Genomic DNA, 23,943 nt, shown 5'->3' with positions numbered 1-23,943 from the left:
CTTAAAAGACCAAAGGTTGAGCAACTTCTCCACAGATGGGCTTTACACTGACTGCTGTTTTCTGATTAGAAGTCCACCTGATGTTGCCCAAATTGGGGTTCCCATCACTGGAAAAAACATAGGATTATCCATCCTCTTCTTCTAGTGTTAGCTCCAACAAATGGCATTTTAATCAATAACTTATGGAGCCTGAGTGACTTTCTTACTAGGATCATAATGACAATAGCCATGGTGCCTTGCACCAGTGCACAGCAGAATTAGTGCCTTTCAGCCAGCTGTGACAGCATCTCAGGATCTTCTGATATTGAGGAGGGTCTGGAACATTGTTTGGAATCAATGGTGATTCATTTATGCTGACTTCTGAAATGCATGCTAAACTGGCACACCCCCTTCAGAGGATATTTGGGAACTCCAGAACACACAGAAGGAAATGCATCTACTTTGTGTGGTGTGTAAAAGAAGTCTGTTTCATGACACCTTGTGAAAATGTAACTGCATGCTAGTTTTAATGAAAGAGTACAGAAGAGAGTCTTTATTGTTCAGATTCCACACAAATTCCAAAAGGATGTTTTTGGAAAAAACAGAGATTGGCTAGGAAGCTAAAACTGTTACAGTATTGTAAAAAAACCAAGCAAGCAAACAAATAAAAAACCTAGTTCCCTTCTACTACTAAAGAAAGAAAGTTACATGACGGATTGCATGGACACTGCTACTGCTTCTAACTTTGGGGATTGAAGTCAAATTACCAAAAGAATTTAAATCTAATTCTAGAACAGAGAAAGAATAATTGTATGTTAACAAATTATAGGTGAAGGAGAATTTTGTTTAACTTATTGGAAAATAAGAAATCAGAAGGGAACAGAGATATATCAAGGAGCCCATGTGCTCTTCACATGAGCTTTTGAGAAAAAGTTATCAACACCTCTTTAATTAGATGGTGATCACCATGTTGGGATTTTAAGAATAGTATCTAGAAACAGTGGGATGTAAAATTAGGCTTTATTATATTTGTAGCAGTGAATAGTGTGGTTAAAATGGTTTATAATGTATCCCCTTACTTACTCTGAACCTTTTTTGTTTAGTGGTAGTTTTTTAACTTGTTTAAGAACTTTGTACAAAGAAGTTGTACTCCTACCCAATGAGAATATGCAGTGCCATCTCTTGCAATTTAGAGTTCTGCTCTGCATTTAAGTTATTAAACTGCTCATATTGTTGTAACTAAGTTATATTCAAAATGTTTCTTTCAAATCTTAAAGCAAGCCTTTTATTTTTTAATGTCAACAGACTCCAGCAAAAAAATGAACTTCCATTTTGATTGTAAGTGGACATGGTAAGAGACAATAATTCCAAACACCATACAGAGAAAACTATTTATTGCAAGAACATGGTAGATTACTGAAATGTTGTTTTATTATATGTTTTGGCATTTCAAAGTGTGCTGAGGTCCCAAGGCTGCCTGTGGATCCCGGTAGCAAAACCACTGACCTTGGTTATTGGAAGGCTGAGTCATGTTCATGAGCTGTTGAATTTACTGTGATCAATAATAATAATAATAATAAATTAATCCGGAAGTAGGCAGAGAAGAAACTTGGATGGAAGTATCTAAAACAGGTGTATTATATTTCCAGCTGAGAAACTGAGATGAAGTGACTGAATGACCAATCCAGTCTCACAGAAGAAATCTTTAGGACAGGCAAGATCTGGACACAAATTTTCAGAATTTCACAAAGGAACTTTCTTTTTAAATATCCCTATTTTAATTATAAAAGTAGCAGTTCATACTCCAAGGTTAAGGTCTATGTCTTCCAATGTAAAAGCCATCCCTTTTATTGTGAAACTAAATAGAAATATATGCTGAAGGGAAATGGAAAATCTTTTCAAGCATTCTATTCATCCATCTAAAAGTTAGTAGCTTAGAAAATTAAGTAAACAGCTAGTTTTGGTAATTCAGTCAGAAGTAATTTTTGTAGTTCTGTTATTTTCTTGAAAATGTGAAGGTAGTGATTATAGGATTATCTACAGAGTTTTATTTATTACAGCAATTATATAAAGTCATGCATTCTGAAAAGAACATGTGGACACACTGGCTAAATAACAACAAAGTGTTTCTGCAAATCTAGTTAAGTTTATTTTTATTTTATCATATACTCTTGTATTCTTTCCCTCACTCCTGTCCCTCTTCTCTCAACTCTAGAGAACATAAACTGTAAAACCTCTACATTACAATCTATATATAATTTCACTCAATATGACATATTATTTAAACACCAAATCACATCGAATTGCCATGAATGCATATGTATTATTTTAGGTAGCTCTCCCTTCAATTCTGAGAAATGAGAGCTCATATTTCAATTACACTATTCTACAGTTGAAACAGAGCATCACAACATCTACTGTGTGTTGTCATGAGGAAAAGCTACTAAACACACACAGCTTGAACCAAATCAGCATACAAGTAGTTCAGTGATTTGTTTAAAACACATCATTAAACAGCGATCAGTGAACATTCAGGATCAGTATCAGCAATGCACCAGATGAACCATAATACCAGAAAGTTACCAAAACTTAATAAACACCTAAACATTTATAAACGTCCTTCCATAACTAACTCCAAATCTCTCAAACACTCGCCTAGCCCTCCACACACATCCCCCACCCCCACCCCCTTCACACGCCACTAGTGTGTGCTACCAGCAAATGTCCCTTCTCCCGATACTGTGGGTTGCATACACTCTGTGGCAGATGTGGGTGCTCCAGCTTCTATGTGCTCCTCGCCACACCCTGCTGACCCACAGGCCAGTGACAAATCCTTCCAGAATTCACAGCTACACACCTGAGGTGCTTCTCTAGTTGCTGCCCTTGTGCTGTCACCCCATGAGCTGGGTGCTCATGGCATCCAGTGAGGATGATGCTCTGCCTGGCTTGGGCAGGAGTAGCGATGCTGGTGGGGAGTCATCTGGCAATGTCAAAACAGATTGCTATTCCTGCTATTTCCACTCCAACACCTATACCTACCAGTTACAAAAAAATTCTTGCTTCTGTCATTCATGCTGGCAACTTTTCTTTCAAAACCCTTCATGCAATTCCTCAGTTACTGCTCAGCTTAGCTCATGCTGGTCATTTTCCTCTTCAGCATGACCATTTCTTGGTAAAAGCCCTCCAGATTGTATTGTGTATTTCTCTCTCCTACCATCCCTCTGCCCCCACACTTATCCCCCACACCCCCTGTTGACAGTCATTTATCTTACTAGGTGGTGGTATGCAAGGCATTTGCCAAGTGTGGGCTGTGCAAGCACCCACACATATGCCAACCTTGGTTTTGTCTTACAGTAGCATCACTACATTTTTGTTGGTGTAAATGTGTAGGTTGGGTTTTTTTAAATTAAATTCTTAAATAATTGCCCAGTTTCAACTGTGTTAAGTAGTCTCATAAAAAACATAGGCTAAGCACCTTGATGAATCAGTGCACATGTATACAAAAGATTAAATTTTTACTTATGACACACATCGTTATTTTACTATAAAAAATAGAACAGTTCAAAGCAATATGATTTACATAAAACTCCAGAAAAAGAACCACTAATCACCCTAAAATATGAGTCATAATTTAAGTCAACAAATCATTTGAATATTAGACTCATAAATTGCTTTCTGGGTAGAAAAAAGTTCCTCATTATTAAACTTTACACTAATTTAAAACTGCTGGTAATATCAACAAACAATAAAACACTAATTGCCAGAGAGGAATGAAGCAAACCACATACAAGAATATATTCAGGTTTTATTCTGCTCCTAAAGGCAAAACTTCCATGGAAAACACACGATTAATCCACTTTTTTTGTGACTACTTAAGACAGAACTACAACATAAACAGATACATTTAACTATCACACATTAGCCAGCAGTACAATGGGACTAGATAACACTCAGCACTGTGCAGGAAATGTACTCTTTATTCCCACAAGTTAGTGCAGGTATGTGTGAGTTCATGAATATGCAATGGAGAATAATTTTATTTTCATCAATTGACACTCGTTCTTACTCTCACTTTTGCCATGATATTAGAGTACATTTTTGGTAGTATAGTAAGTGACACAGCTAACTTTTACTGCATCTTTCTCTCCCCTTTGCTTTGGAGTTTTGGCATGAGTCTGCTTGCATCGTTGCTTGTAGACAACTACGTGCTTATACCAGAAAAACCTCAATGCATTTTGCATTACAAGAAAGGTTTACTATAGTCCTTAAAACCATTCAAGAATTCATTCAAAAGATTAATTCCAGAAACTAACACTACCAAAAAAAAAAAAAAAAAAAAAAAATACTTTCCCAAAGAAGAAAAAAAACAAATGTAGAATTCATCACAGAATAGAACAACAAATACGAGTTTGTCACAGTGCTCACTGCAGTAAACAATGCATCTGAAATAGATTGTACATTATCATTTATTTGTAATGATATGTGAATGGTCCTAAAATTCCCTTTAGCAACTAAGCAAATAAAACTATAGGATTTTTTCAAATTTTGAATAGTTCTGGACTTATTGTACAAATGATCACCTATGTACAATAACTGATAATCACATTTCCAAGCACTGAATAATTTTATTTCTTGGTCTTATTTTGTCCTTTCTCAATGCCAATTCATGAGAATACTCTTAGCTATTAGTCCTTCCAGCTATTTGACAAAAATGGTTGTAATTTTTTCAAGAGTAGGTATACTTCTCACCTCACTGCAAAATAAATATGTTTTAAGCAAACCTAGACTCAGAGAGCAGGGGGAAAGAAGAGGAAAGAAACTCAAAGAGACTAGAGAAGTATTATTGGAGGAGCTTTGATTAGCAGTGATGAGAGGATTTGACAATTTAAGTATGCATTACAAGAAATACATAATCATCTGAGGGACTATGTGCAAACAGGAATGTGCATATGTTCAGCTTTCTTTTATAGGAGGTATCCCCCAGGGCTTATTCATAGTGCCAGAGACTCTAATCAGATTCATTCTGCAGTGTTTATCTCCTTATCTTATTAGAAAATGCTAAATTACACTGGAAAATACCTGTTAGTATAAAGATCCTTAAAGCAACCTGCATGTAAGGGTATATATCTCTGAAGTCTCATTTCAGCTCATACTTGTTTTGCACATGCCTATGATTTAGAGATAGGGAAAAAGAATTAAGTGTACGTAAAATGTTTGAGAATTATCATAGGTATGTGTGTTTATGTACAAGTGATAGGCTTCTCACATTGATTTGGACACACCAAGTTTAAGCTGCATAAAAGGTATAAACATGGACTGAAGCAAAGTATGTATTAATCTATCACATATTCTCTAAGAGGCATAGTATACTACAGAATATAACTACAGATGATGTATGTATCACCGAGGATAAGTATTTATGAAAAACTGAACTGTGATCTTGCAGTGTGGAAGCCACTGTTTCCTTAGATCTGCAGTCTTATGTGGAAGCATGTAGTTTGTGAACAGGGTAGATGTAAACATGATGGTGAGAATTCTAGATGATGGACTGACACGTAATTGCTTCTTCTCTACTAAGAATACTGAATTCTTCAAATATTTGCAACAAAGCCTTCTTCACAGTACTTTATGCTACACTATATTCCTAATAATTAATAATGGATTCTTTTTTGTGTTGTCACTTGCCTAGAAACATTTTTTCCCAAAATTTTAAGTTGTTTTTTCTTAAAATGCTCTCTAAAAATAGCTTGAAGCAAGTGCAAGCACGATGAAAATGAATGATGGTATAAAGTTGATGTGTTTACCATTTTCAGAACACATTTATTACTTGAGACAGTTATGTCTTTTACTGGTGTTAGACAGAGCAGAAGGAGGACTGATAGATCTTGTATGCAGAAATCAAAATTCTGAATGAGTACTATCAGAGAATGGAACTCAGCAGCTTATTACATAGAAAAATTCAAACCAATGGACTAGAACAGCTTCATTGTGTTTCAGGTACTTGTGACCCCTCATTGCTAAATGCAGAGCCAGGTTGAATCTTTAATCATGACTCTCTGTTCAAAATGCTTACCTGTTATTTTAGAACATTAATTGTTTTCTGTATTAAAAGCTTGTTCTTTACAAAATGAAAGCAGGGAGAAAATCTCTTACTACTTTTCTGCTAGTAAAAGTAATCTTACTAACTTTCTCTAGTAACTATGATACGTAAAAAACATGCTACAGCTACAGAAATACTTGTCATTTAATCTTTTTTTGTCTATGTAAAAGCAGGTAAACCTTTTAATGGTATGATTATTTTCTAAAGGGTTTTACTGCATGAAGGGCAAATCCCATAATGCAGTCTTTCCTTCCAACACATCCACATACAATTGTTCTTACAAGAACTTGTCTTGTGCCTTCCTAACCTGAGAACTGCCAAAGTAAACAAATATATTAATCATCAATATCCATTTATAATGTGTACAACTGTTCTCACATTCCACCATAAAACATTTTTGGAAGACATGTTCATACCAATGCCTCTTTTTTTAAAAAAACAACCACATAAAGCCCAAGCAAATAAATGATGAACCCCCCCTTAAGATACTTAATATATAGGTACTTAAAATCTTATACAAGTGAACGGCTAGCATTAGTTTGTTTTCATACTTACCCAGAGCCTAAGCTGGGGTCCAATAATGAAACAATTTCTGTATTTGTTCCTAGCTATGGATCAGAAGTAGATCTCTTATTGACAGGGAATTTCAGAGCATCTCATGAAGTGGCCATATTTCTTTTTAGATTATATGACAATGTAGTTTTGCCCTACACCAGTTCACCAGGAAAGATGCAGAAGTTAGGAGACTAATGGGAACCAAATTTCAGCAATCTACTGTTTAGAGCACCAAAAGCTGAAGGACTACGATGAAAAGCTTTTACATTACTCTGTCTATACCTCTCCAAATGACTAAGTTTTACCAAAGCCAGTTTAAATCCATGCCATTTAGCATTGGCATAACAACTTCTGAGCTCTGGCAAAATTCCTGCACAGCACTTCACAGCACAGCATCTTGTCTTCAGTTGTCTGCATCTGGCAATGGGTAAAGGACATAGAAAAATGCTATAATACTGATTTGGAAAGATAAGTAGTGTCAGTAGTGTGCCAAAGGAATAGAAACTGGCAAAAAGCCCCATGGTTCATAGCCCACTTGGTTCACCTTCCCTGGGATAAATTTGTGACTCACATTACTTAGGGATGTAACTATAAAAATGACTTCACCTTCAGTCTGCTTATTGTAGACCCTCAGCAGTCTGAGCACCTAAATAAACCACTATTCAGTTAACTACCTTCCATAAAAGTGACAGTTTAGTAAATAGGTATCCAGTACTGCAACATCCAGGTGTTAAAAAAATCTTAGGTTGGCCTTCCAGAATTCTGACATGAAGGTAAAAAGAAATATTACATTAAATACATTGAAAAAATGGAAATCTTCTCCCCAGTCTTCCTATATGGAAGGGAACTACATAGCATCCATGTACAATAAAGCAGGAAAAACAGTACTCTGAATTTGTCCCTTGAATTAATAGCCATCAAGGGAAAGGAGATGACACCTATGAAATATCTTGAACGATTTTTGCCCAGGTAGCAGGTATGTATATGTTGACATTTTCATTCTTTTTTTCAATATGCTCCTCCATGTTGGATTTACCAACCTTTCTTATAACCATGGGGCCTCAGGAGTTTTAAAAGAAAGCACAGTTGCACATCTCTCTGAACAGTTGCTGTTCACTAAGAACTAAGAAAAATGCTAAGTATGATGAGACATATGTGTGAGGTGACAATATTGTGTACTGCAGCAAACTTGATCAGTCTTACAGGAAATTGCCTCCTATAGGCAGTACAGTTTCTCTGCCACCAAGCATAGATGGCTGCTGACTTAGACAGACATTCCTGCATATTCATTGTCTCCAGCATGTGTAACAGATTGGATAGGGTATACAGTTGTTACTCAAAAGCTACTGCTGAAGCATTTTGACCAAGGAAGATTTTAAGGGTTGCACTGAAATGCACAATAATGTCTTCCACTTCTATTTCCTATAAAAATACTGTTTTTTCAGTGAACACAGAGAAAACTGAGAGTCAACAGTAGACCCGACAGTGTAAGAAATTCTGCATATTTTTATTTATAGAGGTCTTTACTAATAGAGCCTTCTACCACTGGTGGCAGCAGCAAACTGAGCTTCTCATCTGCTATACTGTGCTTAAGTCTGCAAAAAGCAGAGATGATTTCTGGATGCTGTATCTTTCTGAGATATGGTACTTTTTTTTTTTTTTTTTTTAAATTATTCTATACTGAGTTGCATGAACAGCCCAAAAGAATGCAAATGCCTTGATAAATTGAAGGGGAAAATAATGAAAACAGGAAAACTGCCATCCTTTTGTAAATACAGGATCACAACAGCTTGTAAAAGCTATTTGTCTTATCTACAGTCTAAGAGAAGGGACGCTTATTTTCAGATATCTATTTGCAAAGAAGAAATTTTTGGACTGTTCACATTTCAAAAGAAGGATCATGACATACTATCAAAGAAAAAAAAACTGTCTTCTAACTTTCATGCTTTGTAGTCTTAATCAAAATACTTGCTTTTAGGGCAAGATTATATATTTCTGTAGTGACTTTAGTTCAGTAATCTAAAAAACATGATTCCTTGATACATGGAATGAGAATATCATTTCACTGTCCTCATAAACCTGCAGTTTTGTAAAGCTTGCTTGTGTCTAAATAGAAACTGTAGTTTCAATTAACTGCAAGCACGTATATTAATAAATAAGAATCAAAATTCATAGAATCATAGAATCATTTAGGTTGGAAAGGACATTCAAGATCATTGAGTCCAAACATCATCCATGCCCACTAAACCATGTTCTGGAGTACCTTGTCTACATGCTTTTTTGACACCTCCAAGGATGGTGACTCGACCACTTCCCTGGGCAGCCCATTCCAATGTTTGACAACCCTCTCAGTAAAAATTTTTTTTCTAATATCCAATCTAAACCTCCCCTCGTGCAACTTGAGGCCATTTCCTCTTGTCCTATCCCTAGTAACTTGATAGAAAAGACCATTACCCACCTCACTACAACCCCCCTTCATGTAGTTGTAGACAACAATAAGGTCTCCCCTCAGCCTCCTCTTCTCTGGACTAAAAAACTCCAGTTCCCTCAGCCGTTTAGAGTTATAGAAAAAATATATATATGATTTAATGTCAATCAGCACTCAGCGAAACATTACTCATAAGAGCCGAGTGTGGAAGTAGTTTTAAGATACCCTGATATGTACTCATTTATTCATTAATTAAAAAAAAAAATAAAAAAAAAATTTGTTAACAGTTAGTTAAAACTGAAATTAGAAGTAAGGTCATAGACTTAGTTAAGCATCTAGATATAGGGCGATGGGAAAGTCCATTTTTCATTAATAACCTGGGGGTGAGATTATGCTTGTGTTTTCACAGGTGCAAGCCCACGATGGACTTCCGTTTGATTTATACGACCATCATCATCCGAAGCATCATAGATGGTGCGGCAATACGAATACCACCTCAGCCAAAAACTAATGCGTAGGTCATCTTAGCTAACATAACAGGTTAAAATTCTCAGTGCATTACAACCACACCACAAAGCCCATGAACCAATTGATGAGATAACTATGACTCATGCAGTGCGCCTGGCCAGCGAGTGCATGCGTCATAGGTTTTCAGTTGAGGTGGATTTTGGCACCTGCCGGCCATGTGTGCTAAAATCCATTCCTCTGCAAATGTTTAAATACCGGGATTTTCCGAAGACCATCAGGCTGGTGTGCAGCAAAACCATAGTTGCCTCCGTAGGGACACCCACATAAAATTGACACCTACTGATTGCTGGGCTAAGTTTGTGGAACAAGACAGCAATATGTTTTTTTTTTTAAAAAAAAAAAAAGAGAGCAGGAGATGTAGGGTTCAGTTATATGGAACTTAGTTATTGAGCCTGAAAATAGCTCATGGTCACAAGACCATTCCAGGTGCCTTTAGAAGGCCTTGAACAGAATAAATAAGAAGATAGAAGAAAGATCCCAATTAGAAAAACACAGGTGCACATTCCACGATAAAGGGAACTTGGCACAAACCACCTCAATTCAGGGGCTTATCTTGACCAATTGGACTAAGACAAGTCTTGTATGTTTTAATTAACACAACCAATTATGTCTTGTGTTTGTGCGTGTGGACAGTACCGATGTAACCAATCACCGCTTATGCTTGTGTGTGTGGACACCAAATGCTTGCATGTAGTAGCCAATCAAAGTTTCTAAACAACTTAGAGAATTGTATAAAAATGATCAGTTAAGCTCAATAAAGTGGCGACTTTAATCATCACATTGGTGTTCCATCGGCCGGGCCCCGCAAGGATTAATCCCTAAACCCTACAGTCTCCCCTCAGCCTCCTCTTCTCCAGACTAAACAACCGCAGTTCCCTCAGCCGTTCCTCAGAAGACCTGTGCTCCAGGCCCCTCACCAGCTTCATTGCCCTTCTCTGGACAAGCTCCAACACCTCAGTGTCTTTCCTGTAGTGAGGTGCCCAAAACTGAACACAGTACTCAAGGTGCAGCCTCACCAGTGCCGTGTACAGGGGAAGAACCACTTCCCTGCTCCTGCAAGCGACGCTCTCTCTGATTCAGGCCAGGATGCCATTGGCCTTCTTGGCCACCTGGGCACACTGCTGGCTCATATTCAGCTGGCTGTCAACCAGCACCCCCAGGTCTTTCTCTGCCAGGCAACTTTCCAGCCGTTCTTCCCCCAGCCTGTAGCGTCGCATGGGGTTACCGTGACCGAAGTGCAAGACCTGGCACTTGGCCTTGTTGAACTTCATACGATTGGCCTCAGCCCATCAATCCAGCCTGTCCAGATTCCTCTGTAGAGCCTTCCTGCCCTCAAGCAGATCGACCCTGCATCCCAACTTGGTGTCATCTGCAAACTTGCTGAGGGTGTACTCAATCCCCTCGTTTAAATCTTTGGTAAAGTTATTAAACAGAACAGGGCGCAACACTGAGCCCTGGGGAACACGGCTTGTGACCAACCGCCAACTGGATTTAAGTCCATTTACCACAACCGTCTGGGCTCATGGATTCAGCCAGATTTTCACCGAGTGAAGAGTACACTTGTCTAAGCCATGAGCTGCCAGCTTCTCAAGGAGTATGACGTGAGAGAGATTGTCAAAGGCCTTGCTGAAGTCGAGGTAGATAACATCCACAGCTTTTCCCTCACGCAGTAGGCGGGTCACCTGGTCATAGAAGGTGATGAGGTTGGTCAAACAACCATTTCTAAGTGATAAGAAAGACGTAATTTCAACAAAGGAGGACTCCTATGACTTCATTTCAGTACTAGTGTGGGTTGAAGCAGGATGGCAGGTGTCCCCATAACCTCACCTAATCAGAGAGCACTGTAGCAAAGGCATCTGAATCCCAGACTAGTCAGAGTGCAGATGCCTCCTAGTCTTGTCAAAGTGCTCTACAAAACAGCTAGAAATGAAAAAGGTAAAGGATATATCTTAATGAAGTATCTACTAATTAGGATGCCTAGATAGACTGACAGTCTATCAGACATGGTTAAGATAAATATCACAGATTGCACTTTATACTTACATTTTTGTAATTTATCAATGTATTAACTGCTGAACAAAAAAAGAATGTAAACCAGGATTCCTCACTCTTGGTGGAGTTTTATACACACTGGACTAGACTTCTACCTTTAAGTCCATGAAAATTTGTATGAATTTGACCCCACAGCAGCCAAGCTTGAGCAACAGGAGAGGAGGTGATAGTGGCCTCTGTTTTAAAATGGCAGCCTCAAAATGGCAACTGCTGAAGAACTGCTTCTGAAGTTCAGACATTCATGGGACTGGGCAGATAGCCAGCTAATTACTCTAGGGGTTCCTGAAGGGGTCTGAAATGTGGACTGTTTGTAAAAAAAGTGCATGGTTTTGCAACATTAAGCAATGCACCTCTTTCAGAATTTATACATACATTGTATCTCTTCTAGGAAGACCTTCCATCTTCATAACTGTTTACTGAGAATTTCTGACACCAACATATGAAAGATCCAATCATAAGGCCATAGATATCAACTCTTCAGTTCTTCTTATGGTACTCCTAGCTGCTGAATTGTCTCACAGTTTTCCTTCAGCGCTTCTTCACCTGCAGTCTCTTAGCTGAAGCTACTTTCAGTGTCTGGATGAACACTTAAGAAGTTACTTTCAATACTGACAAACACGTTGAATTAGCAGAGACTTTTTAGCCTTCTGGAGAGGGACTGTGTATTATTTGTCTGCGTCTCTCTGATAATTTCTGTGCTCATTGGGCAATTACAACCAAGTTTCATTGTGGGGTGGTCTCAAAGATTATAAGTTCCTTTAAGTTTTGTGGTGACAAAAGAGATGTTTTTAATGTCTATATTGAGGAAAGATCTTCAAACTGAGATCAGCCCTTGAAAGAATCAGGGCAATGAGGCATTACCCATGCCACAAATAAAAGGCATTACCAATGTCCCAATGTATTTCAAGGTTCAGTGGAGCTATAAAAGAGCTACTGTAGGATCAGGATCTGTGAGAGACTGTGTTGGCTGGTTGTCTCGACATTGCTTCTGCCTCAGCATCCTGTTGTTGTGGGGGAGTATGCACAAGATGTCCCCAAAGAAACCACCATATCTGCGCCTGCTGAGCTGTGCTTGCCCGCGAGCAAGGTGAAGAAACCACCATAAGCACCTGGGCATGCGCCCATGGAGGGACTCAGGGCAGCACACATGGTAATGAGTTCTGTGGAAATGGGTGGACTTTTCAGAGAAGTCGTGGGGACCGGGACAATAAAGGAACTGCATACTCCCCCCCAAGGAGCGGAAAAAAGCGGGGAAAGCTGAAGACCCAAACCTGGAAGACATCTGAAGGACTGTAACACCTGAACCTGAAGGAGAGACACCTGGCTGGCAGCAGAAGAAGAACCCATCGCCTGCATTGGGACCGACTCAGCAGGACGTTGCTGGCTTCATGGTGGTGGTAACTAGTATTGCTATCTCTTTTCCGTTTTCTTGCTTAGGTCTGCCTCTTTTTCCTTTCTTCTTCCCTCTGTCCTATCGCAGTTATCGGTTGTTATAGGGAATAAAACTTGGAAGGTTGTACAGCATTTGACCTCGTTTGTGTCTTAATCTTGCTCTTGGGATCATTTAAGAACCCTCCCCGATATTGGATCGGGACAGGATCTCAAAGAAGTTTCTTATTGTCAGGCTGTGTTTTTGTAATAACTAATGAATAATGCAAGCTGTACTCACCCCACAACCCTGTAATGAGGACAAAAGACTGAAACTATTTCAAAGCCATCAATTTCTTCAAATTAAAACTAGATAGTTTATAGTTCATGTTCTCATATTTATAGACACCAGTCATCTCTTTGTCTACTACAGCATTTCTGTTGTCAAGCCAGTACGTACTTTGCTTGTGCATCCCATAGTGAGTATGTGGTGACACATTGCATGTTGGTGCAGACAGTGCCAACAGCCCCTGCTGCCTTGGCTCGGTGGCATCAGTTTGGGTCTGCCAGTAAGAACTTCCATAAATACCCACGTACAATGTGGGTGCCTCCAGCAGCTGAGTGTCACCCTGTCTGCCCTGTAGCTGACACATGCTCACACACACACAGAGTTGAACAGGACCTGCTACTGTGGTCTCACAAATACACACATGCACCCTGGCTTTCACTGGCTGGTCCAGTCCAATGTTTGCTGGCCATTGCACACTTGCACTCACTCCAGTTGCTGGCACCACTCATACATGGGTCCCCAGTGTGAGGTCCTGCTCCAGTTGGACACTATGTCTGTCCCTCTAAGCACTGTTTTCAGCCACTGTTCTGCTTCTCTGCTCCTCTGGGATTGTGAAGGTGGGCCTTTGATAGGCTGGTCAATCTCCTGTGATGGGAATAGCAGGGACAGGGTACTACTTGGGTTGTCCATCTCTTATTCTTTGCATGTACAGACAAGCTTTTTATCACTTCAGCTCATGCTTAGAACAAGGGGATAGTTAACCTTGTCTGGTGAACACCTAAACATTGAACAAGAGAGCTGCCCTTGTGGCTATATTCCACTGGATTCAGTTCATTGAATGTTTCAGCCCTCCACTGTGCCTATGCATGGCAAGGAACACCTACCCATAATCACCTCCCTACAGTGTTTTCAGTAAGCATAAAGCAGGTTTGTGCTCCCAGTAGAGCCAGGAGGAATCACCAGGGGTTAACAATGTTTCTGTTGGGTGCTGTAGGTTTTTATTCACCTTCATTGCCTATGTAAGTGAGAGGTGGAACGTATTCCTGATCCTATCAGAGATGAGTCTTCATATGGTCAAGAGATATATAAGGTCCTTCATGTCTTGGAATGTCAAAGGGGGTCACACCTTAAGGCATGAAACATCAGAAAGAAGAAACACTTTCTAAGTGTCCTCACAGGGTTCACTTCAGCATTACTTCAAAATATACAGCCTTGCCTCTGGTCAACACTGGAGATTTGGGCTACCCAAAAATCCCTGTACTATGCTGCTGATGCCCTGATACAGCTTTGACATGGCATCTACACATCTAAAGAGTGACATGTAGGTGGCTTATAGCTAAGCTGCTCCTTGTATTTTGAACCCATGTGTCTAGGTTGTTAATGATCTCCAATTAAACAGGATGGATTTCAGCCTCAGATTTTACTGGATGTCTACATAGATATTCCTTCCCTTCTGTTTTGTTGTCTTAGATTTCTTCAAAGCCTCTGAGCACCAATGCTAATGATATGTTTGTAAAGTAAGATGATAATCTCAGCACCCATTCAACGTGCTGACAGCAATTTATGAGACAAAACTCATTGTTTTGTTGATGAAAGCAGCACTATACTACTTTCCAGAAGCATGTCTGGCTACTTGCATATAATTAGCAATAAACAGACACCCTTTTTTCTTTGGGACCTTATTTTTAGCAAAAGCCATGACAGCTGACTAAGAGACAACTTTCCATTCCTGAATCTTAAGCAGCATGACAGGGAGTTAAATAATTTTATCTTGTATACCCAAGCTCCAGGGAAGTGAAGTGTCTTGGATTAGTATTGTACATTAAACAAATATTTTCAGGGCCATTGTACCCATACCATCACAAACAATATACTGAAAAAGTAGTCCTAACAATCACAAGAAGACAAGTAATGCAAATTTATCAGTTTGAAATAAAAAATTGTGACTATACATTTTCCATGGAAATTGGTAATTGGAAACACCCAAACCTTGATTGTAACTCATTCAAAAAAATGATGACCAGTTCCAAAAGTTAAGTCCAATAGACCAGTTGAAGAAGATATTTGGCCATAAGCAGCATGGATTTGAGTGTATACAGCAGTAGGAACCAGATCATGGTGAGGGCAGACATTAGAATACTTTAACTCTCTTTTTTTTGCAGCAGCAGCTGATGAATGATGGGATAATAATGTACTGGAAAAATCCCTAGAGGAAAACCAATCTATAGCACAGCACATAACCTTCAGTATGTAGGAAGTATACTCCAACCCAAGCTTCATGGGAAAAAAGATTTGAACCTTTGAGCAATATACAAAGGGGTTTAAAGTTTTAAAGTTCCAACTACTGTCGTATCAAAGTCTGATTAAGAAAATATATCTCCACTTTTTTCCCCAGTCAAATATTTTTTGACTGCGTAAAACTAACTACTTCATCTTTCATGTGGAATTTTTCAAAGAGAGGATTTTTTTCCACTTTGCTTGTTTTCCTTCTTTCCATTACATTTTCTGCCTGTATAAACAGGTGTGGTAATTATGCAAAGAACATAATATAAATAAAAACATTTTGTACTGGCCAGGCAGACAAGAATTATGTCAGACTGTAGTTCATTAGTAGCTACAAATGTATTTTGCAGCAGGGTTCTTAACCTGTTAAAAGAACACATAGGAATAGCATAGTATTTTGGCTTCTGATTGAGTCTTCGGATTGTATCATACCACAAATAAATGAAGTAGAAAAACTATATACTTACTGAAAAGCAGGGTAAGGCATAGAACAAGCACACAATGTTGCAGGGGATTAGGTTGGGAATAATTTATTTTTCCTTTAAAACAGTGGGGATGTATTGAAAACAGTAAATCCCTAAAAATTAGAAATGGATCCTGTTCCCAGCTAAGCATTGCTTTTCCTTTAACCAGCTATTTCCATTTCACCCTGTGTGTTTCAATCTATCTCCTTTATAATATATTTTAAAATTACGTGTCTGATATTCAGCAGGTGTAAATCAGCAGAGTTGTCTTTGCCTCTGGACTACAATGACTAACAGGAATTGAGAATATGATTTTTTGGGCTGTGAGATCTAAACATGTATATGCACAAATGTGTGTGACTGCCTAGATATCATGTAAGTGCAATTATCTGGTGGATGAAAAATTGGATGTGAGCCAGCACTGTCCACTTGTGGCTCAGAAAGCCAACCATATCCTGGGCTGCACCAAAAGAATTGTGGCCATCAGCTCAAGAGAGGTGATTGACCCCCTTTACTCCACTCTCTTGAGAACCCACCTGGAGAACTGCAGCCAGTTCTGGGGTCCACAGTGTAAGAAAGACATGGACCTTTTAGAGTCCATGAGGAGGGCTATAGAAATGATCAGAGGGCTGAAACACCTCTCCTGTGAAGAAAGGCTGAGAGTTGTTTTTTTTCAGCCTGGAGAAGAGAAGGCTCCAGGCCTTATTGTGGCCTTTCAATATATAAAAAAGTAATATAAGAAAGATGGAGAGAGACTTTTTTTACCAGTGCTTGCAGTCACAGGACAAGGGACAACAGTTTTAAGTGGAAAGAGGATAGACTTAGGTTGGATATAAGGAAGACATTTTTTGTGATGAGGATGGTGAGACTTTGGAATAGGTTGCTGAGGGAAGTTGTGGATGCCCCATCACTGGAAGTGTTCAAAATCAGGTTGAATGGGGCTTTGAGCAACTCGATCTAGTAGAAGATGTCCTTGCCCACAGCAGGGCTTGGACTAGATGATCTTTAAAGGTCCTTTCCAACCCAAACCATTCTATGATTTGTTGATCTAATAACATAAAGCTGATAGCACATAAATCAGAGTAAGTGGTATAAATGTATAACACACAATATCATATATGTATACAGTGCATGCTTTTAACATGTTATATAATTTAATTTTACTTTTTGTTCATACTTCTAAATTTTTATTAAAATATCAGCAACTTTACATTATTTACCCATCTCTCAAACTACATTACAAAAAAGCCAGCTCATTTAGTGTAATCTACTTACACTTTCTATACTTACACTTTTCATGTTTTATTTGCCTATAAATACATTCAAAACCAACATATAACACTGTTTAAGTAATAATGAATGTTCCGTGTTATACATATTGCAGTAGAACCTTTATAACTTCAATCATAATAAATTACCCTAATTAATTAATAGTCTAGGAGTGGAAATATGATCTGTTGTATTAAATTAGAACACTGTGATGGAAGTAGTCTAATAGTCATTCCTCGCATCTGCTAGCTTAGATTCAGTTTCTGTATTAACATGTCCAATGAGACATTGAGAATATTTTTTCCTTGCTTTTCCTTTCTGAAATCAACTCAGTCAGAGGCACTGTAGTATAGACTTAACTAACTGTAACTAAAGTCACCAAAAAGCTCACACAGATTTGAGTAATCAGCATCAAGACCTATTACTGTTGCAGTTCTGGCCACGTTGAAGTCCATGAATTTCACCACTGACTTCTATCCAGTCAGGATTTCCATATATAGAATACAGATTAAATTTCCATTTGGAAATATATTCTCCCTGTAATCCTAGACTTTTTGAGCCTAATATGTTTCAGGATCTTCTTTCCTTTAATATATTCTCTGTTACTTGTTGCACTCATGTTACAGGGTAGGTCACTGCAATTGTCTCTATTTTGTAACACACAAAACCTTATTATAGGCAAAAATGGAACACATCCTATGTGAAAAGCAAGAGACCTAGTATTAATGAAATGAAAGTCTTAACAGTGTAAGCAAGGAATTATTATTACTCCAGTTACAATGACACTAACAATCACAGTTCCAGATGTAATCACCTTTGGGGATTTGGGGGGATTTTGTTGAACTTAAAAATGCAGAACATTTTTTTTAAGATGATTGAATATAAATATTCTTTAAGATCCTTACTGGAATGACTAAGAGTCATGATGTTCATATGTTTGGTTAAGATCTGATTCTTATATTCACTAACTAGCAGAGGAAAAAAAAAGAAATGCATAGTTGCACAGCTAGAAAATAACATAAAATCCTTAATGATGGCTCCTTTAAGACCAATGTTGCACACAAACAAAAGGTCTTAAAATTCTCATCTTCCCTTGAAATGCCCCCTGTTCCTTAATTCTGTTTTCCCAAAGATGTCATGATTCACAATTACTACATGCCTATGTTGCCTGATGTGTGTGGTCACTCACAACTAGAGAGTTCACTTTGACAGAATTTCTTAGAAAAGTCTACTTTGAACATATTGTTCTCCTGGAGCAAAATGTAAATCTTTAGCATTTTGAAAACTGGAGATTATATCTGAATAACAAAATTTTGTGACTAGTAAAAAAAAGTCTTAAATATATTCTATATAGAGAAGCAAGGAGATAGAAGAAAGTAAATCACTTAGTGAAAATTTGTTTGTTCATGCCTACCAAGAACCCTGGATAAGCATTGATTTTGGGTAAATTACCCATCTTTAGATCTTCCACTATTAAATTAAACACAAATTAGTTTTTACATCTGTTTTAGAAAATATCTAATAGAAAAATATGCAACTGCAGAAATCTTTCTTCCACTTACTAGGATTTTTTCAAGAACAGTCAATAAGTGGTCTTCAGTTAAAAAATAGAATGTTCTGAAATAATAGTTTAAATCCTATTTTTTTTCAGAAGCATTGATAAATTTTAGAAAAAAATAGTACATATTTAGGTATTTTCAATAATAGACAATATGATATTTATATGAAATTTCATCCTAATGTTCTTCTGTTTTATTTTCAATCTAGTGGCTCAAAGTCTTGGTAAAAAGAAAAGAAAGAACCAGAATATTAGGAAGAATGGAAAAGGTAGAGAATACAAATTCTTCACTTTTTTCTGACTTTTTTTCTCTTCTTTCTTTTTTTTTTTTTCCTTAACCCTGTACATTTCACCAGAAAAGTTGTCATGTGAAAAATTGCCCTCCAGGCAGAGCATCATGTAGCAATTCTCCAGAGTTTGAAAGAAAGATTTCAGTCCCTCACTGCTTTACAAACCTCTAAATTAAAACTTCCTAGAGAATACCTGAAGTGCATACAGTGAAGTCCAGAAATGTTTCTTTTGGGGAAAGTCAGAAAGGAAAAATATAAGCAGAAGATGGAACATATATTTCCTCTTACTGCCTTCTAACACTAGAACTCCTCAGAAAGATTTTTATTCACATTTATCAAAGGATTTTTTTGTGCTTGTTTTGATATGTAATGAGTGTGTTGTTCCAAAACTTGCAGGATCATTCACTTGGTGTGCAAGCCAATAACACACAGGGTCAAGGTATTAGCTCTTCATTGCCAGTTCTGCACAGAAAGGGGTGCTAGGGGGTATCCCCGCAAAGCTAGCACACCCAGCACTAAAGCAATAATACATTTTTACATTGTAAATTAGCATAACTACCATACTCATTATTTATCAACCTTTTACTAGTGCCCATAATTCCATATCTTAAAGCTGATTAGTGTATAGTGTTCTTGTTTTCATTTAAAGGTGCAGTATCTTTTAATTTTACTGTGCCAGCTCAGTGGGGGAGGGTCTTCAGATGGAGGCAGGTGTCCTCACTTCTAGAGGTGTTGTCTTCATATTATAATTAGTTAAGTTCACCTAAAGAGCATGTTTTTAACTGATTCATATGGTATAGCGAAGCTTCTTGGGCAATCAGTCCACTAAAGTTTCTGGTTCCTAGTTTTAGGTTGATTTGTTCCTTCTATTCCATTGTCTTGTAAAGAGTTGCTTACCTAAGTGATTTACATTGATTACTTATCTTTTGTTCCCTAAGGTCATAAAAAATTATGTCCATAAAGATTTCAATATCAAGTGTACTTATATTTAAAATAAAGTACATATTTCAATGTTAAGGTTGTTCTTTGGGGTGGTGGTGGTATAAACAAAAGAACAACATGTTACCTAAGTAGTATCTGCCCTTTCTTTTCTTATTCCTAATGTTCACAGAAAACTCCCCCCTTGTGGCTATTTCAAAATAAAAAGCATCAATCTTTTCAGAACAAAATGAGTCAGTATCCCACATGCTTTTTATAAATTCTTTATTAGAATAAGTATATTATATACATATTCATTCTAAAGCATATTTCAGATATCTAAGTTGAGTGATGTTCATGTGATGCTTGACCTAATACTTTGTCTCCCTTTGCAAAGTCCATGTAATTATTTCAGTTCTTTTTTTGAAGAAGTTCAGTATTTTTATAACATCCAGGCAAAAATAACAAAATAATAGTCTTCTATTCCTGATTTATAATAAATGGAAATACAACAGATGATAGAGGAAAAGTGTTCGGAATAAAACCAGTTTTAATTTCCAAAGAGATTAAACAGTTTGCTTTTGTTATGTATGACATATATATATATATATATATATATATATATATATAAGATGGAGAAATTCCACAACAAATAGACTATCTAAATGAATATGCTTTTTCATTTAAAAGTAAGTAGTTAAAATACAATGGTTAACAAAATTGAATGGTTAGATATACAGGTTTTCTTCTGGTTATTTGAGAGTGACTAAGTTTATAGAGTAGAAAACTGAGTGTTTGACAATTTCTTATTTTAATGCATTCATTTCATTTGTGCTTGTGAAGGAAATTGTCTTTATGCGTGAGAAGTATTTACCTGCTTTTCATAGTCTGTGAGATACTGTGTCTAGGAGACAATGGCAATCACAGTAATAGACCACTTTAAAAGCACATTAAACCTTTCTCAAAAGGAAAAGTTTGCTTGAGATGATTTGCTTTTAAGTGTTGGGTTTTTTTTCTTTTTTGACACATTTTTCTGCTATCTGTAATGTAGCTCAGACATGAATTCATCTCAAAGGGCTCTCAGCTGAAGTCTTACTTCATATAATTTGGCATACCTTAGATAAATGGTATTGAAGTCCGTGACAGTAAAATTTGGGCAGGAGAAAGCTCAATTCTTTCTGTTATGAAGGAAATCCACATTCTCTTTTGGGGATTGTTGAAACTGAATATATCATTCTCTGTATATGTGTTAGGGAATTAGCAATTGCTGTGATTGGATTGTTTAGAAGACTGACAAATCAAACCAATTTTATACTGTGAAATAAAACATTACTAAATTCCTTAATTAACAGCAGACTTTTTTTTAATGCTTAATAACTGCATAATATTAATCATCAGCATTACATATAGAAGACTCACTATTTTAACAATGACATTAAAAATAGCTGTGAGCCTACAATACCACAAAATTAATGCCATGTTGTTAGTGTTGATGACTGTGGTCCACATTGGATCTCAGTTACAGTGGTGAAGGTGCTCTGCTGAAGAGCATGTTGATGAGAGAAGTTGGAGCCCAAGTAGGCTTTTCTTCATCCATTATCTTTCTTTGCTTATGTCTGATGGTATTATGTTATTTCCTCCTTCACCAAAATAGGACTCCCCTCCACTCCTAATACTTCTTATCTTGTTTTCTTTTGTCTTGCCAGCCTTCCTTCTGTGTGTTTGGAAGGATGTTCTGCCTGTTGTCAGTCCCTTGTGCTTACTTTGTCCTTGTCTGGCAACTTTTGTTACTTGGATGCCTCCTACATGCAGCTATGCCTGTCTTTGTCCCTTTGGTGTTCACATTGACCACATATTTAGGTAAAACTGTGTCTGCTGATAGAGTCACATTATGTATTGTGAGTTACACCATTCTAGAATACTTGTAATTTGCAGGAGTTAGAGGCCTCTTTTTTGGCTACAGGACTGTTTGATTTTTGGGCACAGTTAATGCTTCTGTTCACTTAGCAGATTTTACCCTGCTCACCCACCCTATGTTGCTTAAGTAAACGTACAATTTTTTTTAAGCACTGACTAGACATGTATTCTAGGAGTGAAGTAGAATCAGTGCATTTCAATAGGTGCTATAAGCAAAGCATTATGAAAGTGCTTAAAATCCTTTCTATATCAGTTTATAAATTTATTTTGTAACATAAATCAGTATTTGGTAGCACTAGTTTTTCTAAAGGCCAACCTGCTGAAAGACCAGGACATTCTTACACTTGTTTCCAAAGAATGCTATCAAATAACAGTATCTGTCATAATCTCAGAAATGGAAATACACAAAGATGTGTCATTGGAAAAATGACTTGAATCAGAGATAATTCAGGCATGAGATTAATACATCCTTAAAGATGATTTAAGTAACTGAAGATAAAGAAATCTTTTCACAAAGTAAATATTCATGTAGTAAGAATAATAACAGCTAACAGTTAAACATGTAGCTTTTCATTCTAAAAATCTTCATCCTGATAAGTTGTAAGACTGTCTACTGTTTTTGAACAGTCAGCATGCAAACCCAAAATAAAGTCTTTTAATTAGGAACCATAGTCACATAACAGATTTATGTAACAAAATATCTTGACCTTTTACTGTAAAGATTTGGTTTGACTCCAGCTTTAATAGAAGTGTCTGAAAGTCATTCCAAAGTAGTAATTATGAAAGGTCAGAGAAAAGTAGCTTAAAAGATGACTAGCCAATTGTTGATCACGCAATTAAAAATGGAGGTTGGGTAGGAGAAAGAATAGGTGGCTATTTTAGTGGTAGTCTTGTGAAATGACATAGGTAATTGACTTTTCTTTGTATTGACAAATTCATTTCTAGACAACTGACAGTAAAAGTGATTTCTACATGAAGATATGAGCTTCAAAAACTATAAAGCTACAAATATTTTAAAATTTAAAAAAAACCACTTTAAAAACTCTGTCCTCAGGATGTATTGCTTGTCTCCTACAAGTTCTACAGGAAACTAATACTATATGACCTCACTGTAAATCATATTAAAATATACTTATCCTTGAAAAAAATACTGGAGCTTACAGAAAATATATCTAAATTAAGGACGAGCAAATAAATTCATAAGTGATTTTTTTTTTTTCTTTTGAGCATGTGGTGCTTTATAATTCTTTTAAAATACTCATTAGAAATTGTAAAAAGTGTCAAAAAAAATACAGTGTGAACCTGTTTTAAACTACTGTGTTGGTTTTGTCTGGGACAGAGTTAATTTCCTTGATAGTAGCTAGTATGGGGTTATTTTTTGAATTTGTGCTGAAAACAGTGTTGATAATACAGAGTTGTTTTCCTTGTTGCTGAGCAGTGTGTATACAAAGCCAGGGCCTTTCCTGCTTCTCACCCCACCCCACCAGTAAGTAGGCTGGGGGTACACAAGAAGTTGGGAGGAGACACAGCTGGGACAGCTGACCCCAACTGACCAAAGGGATATTCCAGACCATATGACATCATGCTCAGCATATAAAGCTGGGGAAAGAAGAAGGAAGGGTGGGGCATTCAGAGTTATAGTGTTCATCTTTCCAAGTAACTGTTACATGTGATGGAGCCCTGCTTCCCTGGAGATGGCTAAACACCTGCCTGCTAATAGGAAGCAGTGAATGAATTCTTTGTTTTGCTTTGCTTGTGCGTACAGTTTTTGCTTTACCTGTTAAACTCTCTTTATTTCAACCCACGAGTTTTCTCACTTTTACTCTTCCAGTTCCCTGCCCTGTCCCACCAGAAGGGAGTGAGCTAGTGGCTGTGTGGGGCTTAGTTGCCAGCTGGGGTTAAACCATGACAACTAGAAATAAATTTCAGTTAACAATGCTGTAGT

Source organism: Accipiter gentilis, chromosome 8 (assembly GCF_929443795.1).
Source record: "Accipiter gentilis chromosome 8, bAccGen1.1, whole genome shotgun sequence".
NCBI lineage: Eukaryota > Metazoa > Chordata > Aves > Accipitriformes > Accipitridae > Astur > Astur gentilis.
The sequence above is the reverse complement of the archived record's forward strand: the minus strand, read 5'-3'. Positions refer to the sequence as shown.